Below are 17,680 nucleotides of genomic sequence, written 5' to 3'. Positions count from 1 at the left end.
AAATGAAGGCAAGGAAGGGCAGGAAGAATTTCATACACTTGGAAAGGATCTCCAGAGCCACGCTCCTTTCTGAATCTTGAGTTGAAAGGTGAGATGTGGTACTGGCCACGGTGGCAATGATTATGGAGAGGGGGGTGATGGTTTGAAAATGATGATGGTGGTTGTCATGGTGAGGATGGGGTAATGGTGGTAGAGGTTGCAGGGATAATGGTGGAGGTGATGATGGGGAGTAAGGAAACAGTGGTGGTGGATGAGGTAGTGATGATGGTGCATGTGATGACTTGATAAAGGTGGTGAAAATGGTAGTGATGATTTTGGCATTGGTGGAGGCTGACAGTGGTGATGTACATTTTCTCATTGGAAATGTGACAGCAAATAGGGCTAAGGGAAAGCTTTCTCTCTTTGACTTCTCACCAACCTACCAAATTCAGTTGAGTTAAGAACATTCTGTCAGTAATAGCCAGTGTCGAAATGGAAGGAGCCCCCTGTTTGTCTGGGATTACAAAAATAATTAGGAAAAGCAAGGTTTCTGGACAATGCCACAAATGGTAGTCTGTGTGTAGACCCATACTCTACCTTAATACACGGGGTTGGCCTCAGTCTTGCTTGTGACAATGTGCTTGTAAAATCCCGTTTTATGGAGAAAATATTTTGATTAACATAATTCTGGTGAGTTCAACAATTATGCATTAATCATGCTTTGTAGTCCACACACACACACACACACACACACACACATAATCTCCAAGGACACATAATCTCCAAAATTATGGATCCCCCTCTTTCCTATTCCACATATTTCTCTATATCAGGGGTCAGCAAACTATGGCCTGTGAACCAAATCCATCCCACTGCCTATTATTTGTGTGGCCCACAAGCAAAGAATGATTTTTATATAGTTTAAGGGATAATTTAAAAAAATAATCAAAAGAACAGTAATATTTTGTGACACATGAAAATGATATGAAATTGAAATGTTAGTGTCCATAAATAACGTTTTTTGGAACACAGCCACGTTCATTCAAGGAAGCATTGTCTCTGGGTGCTTTTACGCTACAGTGAAAGAGTTGAGTATTTGTGACAGAGACCATATGGCCTGAAAAGCCTGAAATGTTTACTACCTGGCCCTTTACATAGAAAGTTTGTCAACCTCTGCACTAGAACAAGCCCAGGTAAACAGGATGCCTCCGGGGACCCAGGCATGGATTTATGTTGTTAAACAACAAGAGCCTGGGCCCTGGAGTTTGCTATGACACATACTGCTTATGTCACTTCAACCTCTGAGCTGGGGAAATAGTATTTGCATCATAAATGGGACCAGCAGCATTTTAAAATTATTATTACTGAAACAGAGCAGGACCCTATTGTTCTTCACCCCATGGCCTCAGCCTGCCTTTTGTCTGTGGAAAAACTTTAGCCAAAGAATAAGTTTAATCAGAGAAACGAGAAAATGCAGAAGCAAAGGAAAGCAGTCAAACAAGACCAAATAATCGTAGTTTAGTCATTAAACAAAGTCAAGGATCTTTAGTTCCTCCTCACGGGCTGCAGATCATATTCTGAGCCATATCCTGTGAGCTGTCTTGTAGATACTGAAGCCCCCACCAGGTGGAAGAAGTTAACTACTTGATGACCAGATTGTAGCCATGACATTAGCTGCTAGAATTCTGAGAACTGGCCTCAAAGAAATGAGAACAAACTGTCCTTGGAACTGAAGATTAACTGTACTGAAAACAGTCAAGATGCTGCTGCTCAAACCACCACATGACCAATTTCAAGATGAATGTCGGAGCTGACAGGGCTGTTTCTGCATGTAGCCCCCTCCGTCCGCCTATACACCCCTGAAACTCTCTTTTAAAAGTGCTTGCCCACTGATTGGCAGTGGGAGACTTGGCCTTTGGACATGAGTCTGCCCTCCCCTCCTTCCCCACCTCTCCCACCTCCCTCCTGTCCCATTGCTGGTCTCCGGAAAGCAAACTTTCCTTTCCACCAATCTTGCCTCTCAACCATTGGCTTTAGAGCAGTAAGCAGCCAGACCCGGCTTTTGGTAGTGTTACTGTGAAAATGTAAGGCATAAGATCCTATCTAATCGAGTTGAATTGAAACTTTTGCTTTGAGCTTCTTGGTAGCTTGATCAAAAAAGGACAAGATGGAGGGAAGGGCTGGGTGTTTGGGATTAGCAGATGGAAACTATTATATATAGGATGATAAACAACAAGGTCATACTGTAGAGCACGGAGAACTATCTTCAGTATCCTGTGATAAACCAGAATGGAAAAGAATATAAAAAAAAGAATGTCTCTATGTGTATAACTGAGTCACTTTGCTGCACAGCAGAGATTGCCACAACATTGTAAATCAGCTACACTTCAATAATTTTTTTTTAAAGGACAAGATATTTATGATTCTCATGGTCCAAAAATAGTAAAGTTTATATGCGAAACAGACTATTGCCTGGCCTAAACAGCCTAAAGGGAACAATTTTCCCATGAGATTTTGTGAAGGGGCATGTACGGGGTCCTCAACAATACCTCATGCTTTTTGCAGCAATGCCTGTGCTCAGGAAAAGCTGAGGTCAAAAAGTCAAAGGCCATTTGATAAAAGCAATTCTGAGTTGGGCAAAAATGGTGAGGACCAAGTACCAACTGCTCAAAGGATAAACCCCTCAAGAGATAGATTGTCTATGAGTCTTCTGAAAACTCCTTTATTACTATGAACTCTCTTTGATGCTTTTTTTTTAAAAAAAGAGTTCTCCCTCCTCTTTTACATCATCAGGCCCAAGAAGCTTCATTGTTTTCCTGTGGGACTGAAGGGTGGGCTGCAAAGAGGAGAAACCCAACATGCCCATCCTTGAGCATTTAACCCAACACACAGGCTGATCCTCACTAAAGCAAATAAATCATAATGTACTTTCAATTAGTTTGCACTCCTACTAGCTGCTGTCCTGAATAATTAGGAAAACAATTCACATTCTGCCAGGAGCTGATCTGAAGTGTTATCCCTGGCATAATTATCTGTCTGCAGTTCAGTTTCCTTGCTCCTTGCAGGTCAGCCCGGCTGCAGGAGGACACCCAGAGAGCATTAATGAGCTCTCATTGAAGATGTTAAAAAGCTTGTATTGATCTGTTTGTCCAAGAAGGAGATATTTAAGCCTCTCTGCTGAGGGCAAGAGAGACAGCGAACCCTATCGCAGAGCCTTTTAGCAAGCCTCAGGGCTCCTGTCTTCCCCATCGTCCTCCCAGCAGGACTCCATCCGGAGGTCAGATTTTCAAACTCACCATGTTGTTTTATTCTCTGCTCTCCATGCCCCTCTCCCAGTATCTGTGGGGTGTGTGTGTGTGTGAGAGAGAGAGAGAGAAAGAGAGAGCTGAAGAAAGAAGGAAGGTAGCTCACTGAATGAGTACAAATCCATAAACCTATAATAATATAAATGAATGAACAAATGAATGAGTACATTGGCAAGAAGAGAAAGCTCTTTCTTACCACAGGGTACCAACTAATAAACACAGAAGGAAATAAGGAATTAGCCAATGACCATTCGGCAAGTATCATAGTAAAACTAATCTAGGCACCAAAGTATGATGAGAAAGAGGATACCTAACTTCCATGTATCTTATCAGAGGATCCTTCTCAATTAAAAGGAAAAAAGAGCACCTTTACAGTGCAGAAACCTGGCGGATGCACCTCAACCAAGTGGTCAAAGGTAACATCAACAGTAATGGGACTGATTTCCATCACTAACCTCCCAGTACGATGCATCCAGGAGGACATGGCATTACTTCTGTGGCATTCCTGCCCAAAATGTATTACTTGAATCTAATCACCAGGAAACAGCAGACAAACTCAAATTAAAGGACATTCTGCACAATATCTGGCCCGTGCTCTTCACCAATGGCAAGTTCATGAAAGGTAAAGGAAGACTGTGAGATGGTTCAGATAAGGAAGACCCAAGAGGCAGTACAACAAAATCAAGTGTGGATCCTGGATTTGATCCTGGACCAGAAAATCAATTTTGCTATAAAGAACAGTATTGAGATAATTGGCAAAATTTGAATAAGATCTGTGGATTAGATCATAGTGCTATGTTGGTGTTGGTTTCGTGATTTTGATCACTGTATTATGGTGATATGAGAGTGTCTTTATTTTTAGCAAACACACACTGAAGTATTTATGGGTAAAGGAGATCATGTCTGCAATTCACTCTCAAATGACTCAGGGAAACAAATAATAATGAGTGTGTGTGTATATACAAATCTATGCCTACAGATCTATCATCTATCTATCTATCTATCTATCTATCATCTCTCTGTCCATCTATCCACCTATCCATCAATCTATAGAGATTGTAATAAATATTAACTTAGGGAATCTGAGTAAAGAGAATACAGAAATTCTTTTCTTTCAACTTTTATCAAATCCAAATGTATTTTTTAATATTAAAAATGGAAACGATAAAAGGAAGAAGGGAAAGAGGAAGGAAGAAAGGAGAGAGGAAGAAAGGAAGGCGTAAAGAAGGGAGCAACAACCTGGTTTCCTTTCCAGCAATTCCCCATAAAGGGCACTGGGCTTGGTGAGAAGCACTTCAGCAGAAACCAGACCAGTAAGGACCCCGTGGCCTGAGCTACACTGTACCTGGGAATAGCCTTGAGCTGGGAGTTAGGAGACTAGGAATTTGGCCCCAACCCTGCTATCGAGAAACAGGGTGGCCCAGAGTGAGCCCCTAACCTTCTCTGGGTTAGGGTTACCATGTCCTATCTACAGTATGGCTGGACTGTAGCAATGAAATCTCCATGGAGTCACAGGCTTTCTTTTGCATCAGAATAAGTCAAGGGGCAGGGTAGACCCTTCCTGCACCAGCTCACCATGCTAGCTGGAAGAAAAAAGAGGAAGGCAGCACTGGGGTGGGGAGGGCATTATAAACCCAAAGCCAAAACACCTGGACTTTGCATCCTGACTCCAGCAAGTATCAGTTGTACAACTTTGGAAAACTGTCACTTCTCCAAGCCTCAGTGTCTGCATCTCTGGAAGGAAGGTACCAATGCTGGGCTGCACACATACACTGCATGGTCATTCACTGAACGACACCTGAACTGGAAGACCCTGAGCAGGGCGATGGGAGAGGGGTCTCCAGGGAGATAAGACAAATGAAAACAGGTTAGAGTTGGTGCAGGTTTTGGAGTCAGACAGGTATGGGTTTGGATCCCTAGATCTGTTATTTGTTATTACTTCACTCACTGAGCCTCGGTTTTCTTACCTGGAAAGTGGAAACCCTATGACCTGTCTGGATAGTTGGGGTTTTCAAGAGAGTGACAGATGCAAATTCTCTGGAATAAACAAGCACTTGGGCAAGGTTGGCTTCCTCATCTCCCACTCCCACCCCACTCTCCTCCTACCCCCTCAAAACAAGAGGTCATCACATTACTGTATTGGCTGGTCGATGTTGGAACAATACCATCTTTGTCCCCTGGTCTTACCTAAGCATCGGATCAGATTCTATTGACGTGACAACCCGCCCCCTTCCATCTGCCAGCTGAGAATATTTCATGTTAAACTGCTGATTTTTCTCTCTCAGAATAAAGGCAGCCTCCCCGCCCCAATCTCTGCATGCTCAGGGTAGATTCTGAGAGGCACCCAGCTAATGGGTGAAGGGTGTAGGAGCAGGTGAGCCCGGAGGCTCTGAGAACACACCTTTTGTCTCCTGAGAGGTCAACCAGCCGTGGCCCTAATTAAGAGCTTATATCAGAGATCCATCTGCCCAACTTCACGATGGCTCTTCATCGGAAAATATATTCCTTTGTCTCTCCCTGCCTGAGTACACAGACCTGTCAAAAGGTCACTGTTAAGGAGCGTGGGACCTGGGGAACCTCAGGAGGGGTGGGAGGGATGCGGTCAGCTTCACTGGTAGGAATGGGCAGCTTCACTGGTAGCACCAAGGGCTAACAAATTAACAATAATAATAATAATAAATACAGAAAACCTACCACCAAGAGCATGTACATTTGGACTAAACAATAGTTTGGAACCTTTTGAGGGGCAGTTCCTATCAAATAATGATGCGTTATTGATATGGAAATTTTTATATTAACAAATGTGTGCTGGAAATTCTGTGATTTATTTTTTTTTTCCTTGGAGGGAAAAAAGTAGCTTGCGTGTGGCATCAATAATGATATGCTAATGACCTGCTTCCAAATTTAGATTTTAAAAAATTTTAATTGGCAAATCTCAGATGGCGCTGAGAAGATGGCATTCTTGGTGGTGACCCAGTTTTAAGGTCCAAATGTAAGGTTTAGTATATTTAAATTCTGGGCCCCAATATAGGATCTTTATTACTAGGATACAGACTTGTTTAGGGGGTGGTGGATTAATTATGCTATTGGATCTGGGTATATCTCAGATTTAGAGCATCCTAGTTAGATAACATCCAGCAAATGTTAACTGGGACCTCCACTTCCCCTTTTCAGCACACGCGCGCATGCACACACAGAAAGCATAAAAGAGTCCAGGTAAACAGTCAAAAATAGTTTTTAAATAAAGGGTCAACTTCCCTTATTTAAAAAAAAGGTGAATTGCTTTTGTTATAATTTCTAACATAACTTCTGAACCCGTATTTGTTTTCTTTATAACCTGGAATAAAAGATATTTTCTCATACGAGAGAGGGGATGTTATTGATCCGATAAATTACCAGCAAGGCAAAACTATCCTGAGAAGACTGATTGGGATTTTAAAATAACAAAAAAAAAAAAGAAAAAAAATTGGATAGTAATGAATAACCCCACAGTCTTCCTCAGATTCATTCCTGTTTCCTTTTTGATCTTTCTCATCCCTTCTTTTGCTCATTCTTTCTTTTATTCTCTCTCCCTGCATTCTTTCCACTTCTATTACATTCTCCCATAATCAATCTCTCATTCTCTCCATATTTTCTTTCTCCCTCCCTCTCCCTCCCCCTCCCCATCTCCTTTCCCCTCTCCCATTATTTCTTTGCACTTTCCACCAAAGCATCAGTATAGTGATACCCTGCGTAACCAGAATACAGCAGAGGCCAGGTGGGGCTAAATCTCAGCACTTCTGATTAATCCATGCAAACCATTCATCAAAGGGAAACCTCTTCTTTGGTTCTAGATGGTATTTTGACCATGCCAAGGGTCAGAGTTTTTTTTTTTTACTGGGAAGAAGAGTCCAGTGAAGAAGCCTAGACTTTCTGATGTGTCTCTTGGGGATACTGGCTTTGGACTCCTATCCCAGGGTGCAGACCCAAGTGTCAGGGAATAGTCCAAAGGCAGCTTCAGGGAGCCTCCTCTGGCCAAGGCTATTTTAACAGGGATGTTAGCTAACATTAGAAAAATTCTGGTGATTTTCTCATTCCCATAAATTTTGGAGTTGGGAAAAAAAGTCAGTGCTCAAAAGTTCCAGTACTTAGAATTACACTAAATGAGACAGTGGCAATGTGTCTAAGGCACCATATAATAAACAACAGCTAATGTTCAAGAGCTTTGTTAAGCATTTTAATCTAAACCCTGAATAGCCTTCTGTTTTCTAGATTCTGGGGTAGATAATTGTCTAAAGGCACCTTACAAGCCAGTGGCCTTGCAGGAAATTGGTCTTGTTCAAAATGTCCACTGAGACGTGTGGTTCACCCCAAAAAGTCCTTGATATTTGCTCCCGTCCAAAATTTCCATAGAGACATTTGGTCCATGCCAAAAAGGTCCTTTAAAATTTAGTCCTTCCTGTCTGAGACATTTGGTCCATTCCAAAATGTCCTTGAAATTTGGTCCTGTCCAAAACATCTATTGAGATATTTGGCCAATGCCAAAAAGGTCCTTAAAATTTGGTCATCTCTGAGACATTTGGTCCACGCCCAAAAAGTCCTTGCAATTTGGTCCTGTCTGAAACATCCATTTGATCCATGATTCCTTAAATAAAACAAGCATTTAACTTTGTTTATGTTTTATTTACATTATCTTTTTGTAATTCATGAAAAATTTTGAATTTCACATTTATTCTTGTCCTTCTTTGTCCTGAAGTTTGGCAGGGTTACTCTTAAATCAATGAACAATTGCTCTCAAGTATATATTGACCTGATTATTAGCTTTGTACAAAGTTGATTTTATTGGTATCCTTGTGAAGTTGGTGTCTGTATTTGAGTGTGACCACAAAGAGCCTGAGTGATAACTTGTTCATTGCTTTGCTTTTTCTCTTTTAATACTTTAATAAATCACAAAATTAAAAGATGATGTACATCAGCTGTTGTAATTTACTATGCCAGCTTTCACCATGGTGTCCATCCCGTGATCGCCATTTAATACTGATGTATAAACATTTCAAGTTTCCGGTGGAATCCTGAAGTTTTTGGTCTTTTTCTGCCCCTGACACACATTCCATGGACATATGTTCTTTCAACATAATCCATAAGGTCATCTACATTTTCTTCTGCATACTCTACAAAGTACTCAAAGATTTCATTTATATCTTCCAAACACACAGATCAAAGTCCAAACAACATGGATGCACACCTGTGAGTGTTACTGTCTGTTGTCATATATTCGGTGTTAGACCCAAAGATAACAATGATTGTGAAAAGTGAAACAAGCATCCTTTCACTTGTATATTTGGTAGGAGTAGTTGAATCACATTCATATGTGCAATCTGGAAAACCATTATGCACAATGAAGGGTTAATGTCAAGATCTTTTTCCAGTGCAAATGCAAGTACTTTCTCATATGCATACACACACACACACACACACACACACATATATATATGTGTGTGTGTAGACATACATACATACATATCTATGTGTATGTCTTCTTGCCTTTTCATTGTCAGGACATAAATCTGGCATAGTACAATCCAGCACTACACCAGGCACAATAAAACTGAGTGAACTATCAGTGATGTAGGTGTCATCACTGTGTCATGGAATACTGTCACTTAAATATCGAATATTGTCAGAAGTTGTGTAAATAAGAATTCTTTTATCACCTTGAGCACCAGAATCATGTATAAGGAATGGTTCTCCACATCTGGTCACATACTCCTCTGGAATTTCAATTCCATGAAATGAAGTTGGGTCTGGAGGTCGATGTCTGTTTTGAATTCTATTTACTTGTCTCTTTAATGAGTTTCTCTCTGGGAGTATTAACGGAACCTCTTCAGGCTGAATATCATAGGGAGCTTTTGGAAGTCCCTGCAATGGTGTTGCATTCGGTTCTTCTGCATGACCTTCGCACCTGAGGTTTTCCTTCCTTCCCCTTCTAAACCAACATTGGGCTCACGTTTTCTGTTCCATCTGGAATGATTTTAATGTTTCCCAAATCCTGACTAGTTATACATCAGGCATTGCAGATTCTCCTTTCTTCACAGAACAAGTACCTTTTATTCCTGTTTCAGTTAAAGAAATGGAAATGGTAACAAAAATATTCTAAAGTAGCCTTGACTTTCCTTTGTGTGAATATACTATTTCTGCCATATTACACTGAGTATTTTCAGATAAAGATATCATATTGTCAAGGGACAGAAGAAGAGTGTTTTTATTGGCTTTTTTTTTTTTGTAGCTATCTGACCAAATGTAGGGGAAACTTTACTAATGTCTTATGGATTTGACATTCAGTTTGGTCAGGCTGGGTCAGCCAGTAGGTAGGCACCAGACAAAGGCTTGGTGGTCCACACTGATTGGCAAGTATGTGTGGGAATCATGAGCACTAAACCCTCTCCAAACAGCAGCAGATGCTCCTTGCAGTCTACCACAGTTGTGCCTCTACAGGGCGTTGATACAAGGGAAACATCACTCATTAACCCTGGGCAATGGGGTAGTTGTAGTGGCTTAATTAGATGCCCAGCATCTCCCTCATGGTGGCTATTAAACCTGTCCACTCTGCGGTAGGATAGCCACACCTGTTCTCACTCCTCTGAATAATTAAGATGGTCTAAAGGTGTTTACATCAACATGTGCACCAGGCATTTTACATAGCAGCTTGACCAAGCTCCCCCTTTCAAACTCCACCCTTATTGAATGACCCAGCCACATCCAACTAAATGACTAGTGATGTATTAATGCACCAGGCATCATGAGATCCCATCCTCAACTCGTCACCTTCTGTGCATTTCTCTAACTGCAGGCATTTCCTCAGTTGGCATAGTTAATATAAATCCTGTTCCTCTGCAAGCTCCAAACCCCAACCTGTCTATCTAACCCCATGTGTCATTACAACCTAGGCTACCAAGGCAAGAAGTGTTCCTATTAACAATACAGCCACAACACAATAATTGGACTAATAAAATGTGCTAGTATTTTTACATATATTCACTCTGTAAACCAAAAGTATAAATAAATGTTATGGGTCATATGAACCCAGGAATGTGTTCTATGTATAGAAATTTTTATAGGACCAAATATGAAGGACCATGTGGCATGGTCCAGATATGCTCATGGGCAATTTTGATAGGACAGAATTTCAAGGACTTTTTGGTGTGAACCAAATGTCTGATGATTGGTGAGTGGTGCATTTGGGACACGGCACTTATTTGGCTAATTCCTCAGACAGAACTGGAAAGCTAAACTATACAATTTTATCTCATCTGAGCCTCAAAAATACCTTCCACTTGCATGGATTGCTGGTCCCATTTTATAGAGGAAAAACTGAGGCTCAGAGAAGTGACAGTGACTTTCCCAAGGTCATATGGCTAAAGCTGGTAGAGGAAGGGCAAAAACACAGTCTGTGTATGCCCAAAACTATCCTTTCTCTATTATCTTCCAGCTGTCTGTCCTGAAGCATTAGGTCCGAACCTTGTCTCTCTCCAGCCCCAGCACTTCTGAGGCAGCTGACCAATTCTTCAGGTTTGTACCTTTCCTGGAAGCTTGCCATCATCCTTATGAGGCTAGCTACATCCCCTTCTCACCTCTTTTACTCCTATCTACCCTTCTAACCTCAGCTTAGAAAATTCCTCCTCCAGGAAGCCTGCCTTGACACTCAAAAGCCACATTTAGTGCCCTTGCTCTGCCTCCCATGATATCTGACATCTGGCATCTCTCCACCACCAAACGTGAGAATGTAATAACACTCTAGTTCAGAGTCATCTTTTGACCTGCCTGTCTTCCTCATTTGGAATGTGAGCAATTTGAAGTCAGGGGTCTTGTTCTCTTAATAAGTTTTGATCAACAAAAGTCAGACACTATTGTTCTAGTGGAACATGGAAGCAGACACTGGACTCAGTTTCTGCTTCTATAGAGTTCACGTTCTTGGGGCTGAGAGGATAAATAGATTGAGATACCACGTTATTGAATCTCCAGGCACAATTCCTGGCACATTATAGGGGTTCAATAGATGCTTTTTGAATGGGTGGATCAATACATAAAATAACACGAATAAACAAAAAACAAAGTATAAAACAAAGTAATGTATTACCTCTGTATATAAACTACATGGGGACTCTTAGCCCTACTTACTGATGGGGAAACTCAGCCGGGGGTGAGAATGTGCAGGGAGGAAGCAGGCAGAGAAACCAAGACCAGAAGCCGAGCCCTGAGCCAGAGGCTCTGCATTGATACCTACCCCTCACCTCTCTTCCAAGCAGCCTCTCCAGTTTGGCTTCTGGAGCTCTATCAGTGACCAAAGGGTCTTATTGTTTGCATTACAAGCTTGTGTCCGTTAAGTGCTTTCTGGTGATTTACTGGCGTGTTGATGAAGCAAACAAGGAAAATGACAAGGTACTTTTTTTCTTAATTCATTTTAATGTCTGGGTCTTGGTTTTCTGGTGGCTGCTCCAAGAATCCATTTGTCATCATGCACCAAACGTTGGAGAGATGATGTACCCCCTGTCCAGGGGGCTGAGGATTGAGAGGAGAGGAGGGTGGGACACTGGATACGTAGATCAGTGGTTCCTGGAGCAGGGGAACCAGGGAAAGGAAGGAGGGAGGAGGTGACGGCATCAGCTGGCTAAGTGACAACAACACAGGAGGAGTAGCCCCCCTGCTACTATGCAAGACAAGAAGTAATTGCAGAGACAGGGCAAACATCGTGAGCTGAGAGTCACGTAGGGTGTACGCTTCCCTCTCACACAGCTTAATATTCAGGGGGGGCATCAGGTGCACAGTAAAGAACTCGACTTTCAGCATCCCAGACTCTAGTTCACATGTCACTGCTTCCTGACCCTGCAATTGTGGGCATGTCATTGAATTTGTCTGTGCCTGGCATTCCCCATGCTTACAAATGGGAAAAAAAATACCTACCTGAAAAGGTCACTGTGGTATTAATTGACTAACTCAGTGTCAATGCCCAGTGATCCTCCTTACCAACAAATGAAAAAATGCATTCTTCATCTCCACTCCCCATATTTTACTCCCATTAGCCCTAATATTGCCTCCAAATTTGAGACCTGTGATATCCAGTTAATAACTACTAGCATCAAGTAGCTATTGGGAACTTGAATGTGGTTAGTCCGAATTGAAATGTGCCATATGCATAAAATTCACACTGGCTTTTGAAGATTTAGTTCAAGGAAAATAATATAAACAATCTCATCAATATATTTTATATTGATTACATGTTGAAATGATAATACTGTGGATATAGTAGGTTAAAGAAAAAAATATTATGCCTTAGGATATGAAACTCTAACTTCTGCTGCTTACTTCCAAGCTTAAACTCTGGCAGCCTGTGGCATTAACTTCATTTAGGTACTGGATTTCTGTTCCATGTGAATATTGATCTTGTTTTTGATGAATGCCATGTACTCTTTACTTTTCTCTCTTATTAATCTATCTATCCTGTTTTCTGTTTTGAGGTGGTATGGGTAAACTCAGCTACAAAGTGTGAATTCACCCTAACATTTTCCTCTGAAGTCACCATACCCTTTACTGTGGCACCAAAGCTCTTGGACCCAGGGAGAAACTATGCCTTTTGTGAATAATATATGGAGACAGTCTGGATGAATATTAACTGTGAAAGGTGTGCATTATTCATTTATGGTTCAAGGTGACAGGGTTAAGCCTGATAGCATCCTTTTAGTAGTATTAGGCTGTGATAAGGCACCTGGAACTGCTGCCCTGTTATCTGACATCCCAGAAGCTCAATGCAGGCACTCAGGGACCAAGCAGAGGCTCCAGCAAGGACATGAGTACTTAAATAAAATGCATTTAAACATTTACAATCAGGGACAGCCTGAGCAACTTTCGCTCTGACTGTCTCACTCACACCCCCTTTGTTTTTCTTAGTGCTGAAGGATAATGAAGGGTTTAATGAATATCTGTTATGTGAATGGATATTTGAACAAATAAGTAAATAAATAAAATGGATAGATGAATAAATGAATTGGTGAATAAATGAATGAGCAAATAAACCAACTAACTTGTGGATAATTTGATGGATCGATGGATGAATGGGTCAATGAATGGGTGAGTAAAATATTGAATGCATACATTTTTCTATAATTGGATGGATAACTTAAAGAATAACTGGCTGGTTAGTAGGATAGAAGGATGATGGATGAAGGAATATATGAATGAATAAATGAGTGAATGGATGAATGGATGGATGGGCAGACGGATGGATGGATGGATGGATGGTTGGGTGGATGGATGGATGGATGGATGGACAGATGGACTGACAGATTGTTGGATGGATGGACGGATGAATGACTGATGGATGAATTAATGGATGGATGGATGGATGAATGATGGTTGGATGGATGGTTGTGTGGATTAATGGATGATGGATGGATGGATGGATGAATGGTTGGGTGGATGGATGCATGGATGGATGAATGATGGATGGATAAATGGATAGATGGATAGATGAATTCAGTATAATGTTTTAAGTGAGGCTTTTTCTGGTATTTTTACCTAATATATCTACTCTTCCCACTCCACATTCCTTTCACCCTCTGCTTTACTTTTTCCTCTTAGTAATTACTACTATCAAATATGTAATATAATTTACTTATTTATTTTGTTAATTGTCTTCTCCAGTACAACATGAACTTCAGGATGACAGAGAATGTTCTCTATTTTATATACTACTACACCCCACGAGCTTTCAATAGTGACACTGCAAGGGGTAATAGAGGTCCAAAGGGAAACTCACACTACTGAGTAGATTGTCCTGAAAGCCACTAGAGCACAGGGTGATGTGTGCCATAAGAGAGTGCCAGGGGTTATGAGACACCTGTCCCCATCTGTCTGGGATGTTGAGGAGGATTTCTAAAGGAAAGGGCATCTCAGTCAACATTTCAAGGACTGATAAGAAGGCTAGATGTGTATTGAAGGCAGAAGCTCTGATGTGTACAGAAATCCAGGGATTGAAATGGAGGCCAAGTTTAAAGAGGAGACTGGAAAGATGGCAGAAATCAAATAAAAGAGTCCTGTGTTTGGACAGAAATCACATCATAAAAGGTCCTACACTTCTTGTTAGAGTTTGGATTCTATCTTATTTGCAAGGTTTCTAGGCAGTAGAGTGATGGACCCAGGTATTATATATCCAAGTCCAAAGAGAGTCCAACTCATGGCCTTTGTAGCCTGTAGTGTAATGTCCACAAAGTCACATCAAATGGATTCAGGCCACCACATTTTTCAATGGAGAGTAGATCTTGATGTCTGTTCTCAGTATGTCTTCAGTTAACTACTCACATGTTAAGATATAATAAAAAAATAAATATTTGGTCTTAGTCCTCAGTTCCTGGCACAGAGTTCCTAAAACAATTGGAATTTCCTAAGTGATAGGAGTATCTTCTGTTATTGTTAAGATCCCCTCACTATCATACCCGAGTTTATCCTAATGAGGTGACTTAGAGTGGGGGTCCCTAGATGGCCTTAGGATGGGACTGGTCATCAGGAAGACCAAGTGACTAGATGATTGTAACTTGCAGCCCTAATGACTTCCAACCTCTGGGAATAGAATGGGAGAGAGCTGGAGACTGAGCTCTGTAAACCCTTGAATAATGAGATGCAGAGAGCTTCCAGGTTGGTGAACACATGGAGGTGCTGGGAGGAGGTACAACTGGAGAGGGCATAGAAGCTTCCATGTTGCACCTCACCTCCCATACCTTGCTCTATGTATCTCTTACCTCAGGTTGTTCATAAGTTTTATCCTTTGTAATAAACTGGTAAACATAAGTAAAGTGTCTTCCTGAGTTCTATGAGCCATTCTAGCTGAGAATGGGAGTCGTGGGAACTATAATTTACAGCCAGTCAGTCAGAAGTACAAAAGCACGGGTGTCTGTAGTGGGGAGAGTCTTGTGGGACTGAACACTTAAACCTGTGGGGTCTGAGGTTAACTCTGGGTAGTTAGTGTCAAAACTGAATTGAATTGTTTGACACCCAGTTGGTATCTAGAGAATTGGAAAACTGATTATTGGTTTTCAGAAAATATTGTAGACATGCATACATAACTGTTGCCTGTACAGTGCCCTAAAGATGTGATAAGACAAGCAAGTATATGTGTTTTTGACACTTCATTTTATACACTTGTTAATTTCTTACCCAAGGAATGACGTATATCTAGGTTGATGATAATTATTAAAATAATATTTCCTAGCCTGGCTTTGTGGTTTCTCAAAGAGTACCTATTTATCTCAAGAGGCACTGTCTGAACTGCTTCCTAAATAAGTTTGAAAAATATTTTAAATGTATTTTTAATGTTAAAGATTACCTGACCTGACTAGCTGAATAAGGAATAGGAAGCACATGAGAACAAATTTTCTTACTAAGGTTTAAATTACTCTCCTTAACTTGCTCTATGATAAGGTATCTATCAGCCAACTGAAGTTGCCTCATTTCCTCACCTGTACTATTTAGTGTCTTTTATTTAACAGTCATGTTTCTCTTACTGTGCATGAGGAAATTTCCAGGATTGTGGTAGTACTGTATCAATGGTCCGAATTAGTCACCTCTACCTGTATCTGTACCTTTGCCATGTGACTCACCAGTGCCTGCTTACTGCGGGTAGGAGGACTTTCCCAACCCTTAACTTTGGATTTGGCCATTTGGTTTTCTTGTCCAATGGGTTGTTAGCAGATGTGATATAAGCAGGAAAACTTGCTTTCTTGCATCTCTACCACTGTCTTGAGAAGACATGCCTGAGCTTGTTTGATGGTTCCAGAAGGAGGATGAGAGAGCCATGGAAGAGTCACCGCATGCTGAACTTAGCCTAGATCAATAAACACATAGCTGACCACAGACACAAGGATGCATCCTGTCCAAACCAGCCAAATCCAGGTTAGATCAGCCTACCCCCAGATGATGGACAGGCTCATGAGTTAAATAAATGCTTCTTGTTGCATCCTGCTGAGATTTTTGTGGCTGTTTGTTACACAACATTTTTTCAACATCAGCTAACTGATGCAAAGATAAGTCATAAAATCCTACAAGTGCCAAAATTCCACAGTTTATGCCTGATGGCCTAGTGTGACAATATTCTGAGACTATTTTTATTTAAAATGGATCTGCTTGTTGTTTTACAGAAGTAGATTGCTATTGATAAATTTGCATCACTAGAAGAAATTCAGTGATGTAATTGTGTGAAGGGGGTTGGAAAATGGTGAAATTACCAATATCTCAAATCCCTCTCAGCCTTGAATGTCCACTTCAACAAATGAGCTGTGTCACTGTGTTTCTGTTTCAATGACTATGAGTTGACCCACCCCACCCCACTCCACTCCCCAACACACACACTCTGAATTGACCCTGGAGTTTTCAGACAAAGAGTCATTTCTTATTTCACTTTTCCCCTTCAAATAGAGGAAGACATTTCCAGGTAGGGCCTAAGAGGTTAGATTGTCAAGATCTTGACCCAGTCTTCTACGAAGGGCTCCCAACCACATAGTCTAAGTTGATGTCTTCAGAGATGTGTCAGGCTTAATATAATACAGTAAATTTACACTATATTTATATGAGATAAACATCATTAAGAGCTTATTGAAAGGCATCTCTGTGTTGATGATGTTCAATGGTCCATCATTTATCATGTGGATCAAGAGACAAGACAGATGCTTCTCATTGGTTGACCCCAAAATCTTTCCCAACCTCCTTTTTAACACATTCCACTGTAAAAGTTTACAAAGGTAAACTTTCACTTTTATGGATTTCCTTGAAGCCAAGCAGGGTGTTATGGGTTTTAACTCTATCCTCAAAAAGATTTGTTGAAATTATAACCCCCAGTACTTCAGAATATGACCTTATTTGGAAATAAAATTGTTAAAGATGTAATTAATTAAGATGAGGTCATACTTGACTAGGGTGTGCCCTAATCCAATAAGATCCATGTCCTTATCAGAAGAGAGAGATTTGGACACATAGGCATACATGGAGAAGACAATGTGAAGACACAGAAGGAAGATGGCCGAGTTAGGATGCTGGCAGAGATTGGAGTGATGTTATCACAAGTCAAGGAATGCCTGGAGCTACCAAAGGCTAGAAGAAGGAAGGAAGGAAGCCTCTATTCTCCTCTAGAGCTTCAGAGGGAATGCAGTCCTGTTGATACCTGGATTTTGGCCTCCAGAACTGTGAAACCATAAATTTCTGTTGTTTTAAGCCACCTAATTTGCAGTAGTTTGTTACAGTAGCTGTAGAAAACCAGTATAGATTGGCACACAAAGGTTCGGGTCAATGACAAGAAGTAGAAGCCTACTAGGAACTTCTGAGAAAGGTTCTGGTTTTCTGATAAAAGGGACAAATGTGGCCGCTCCAAACCA

This window comes from Tursiops truncatus, chromosome 2 (assembly GCF_011762595.2).
Source record: "Tursiops truncatus isolate mTurTru1 chromosome 2, mTurTru1.mat.Y, whole genome shotgun sequence".
NCBI lineage: Eukaryota > Metazoa > Chordata > Mammalia > Artiodactyla > Delphinidae > Tursiops > Tursiops truncatus.
The sequence above is the reverse complement of the archived record's forward strand: the minus strand, read 5'-3'. Positions refer to the sequence as shown.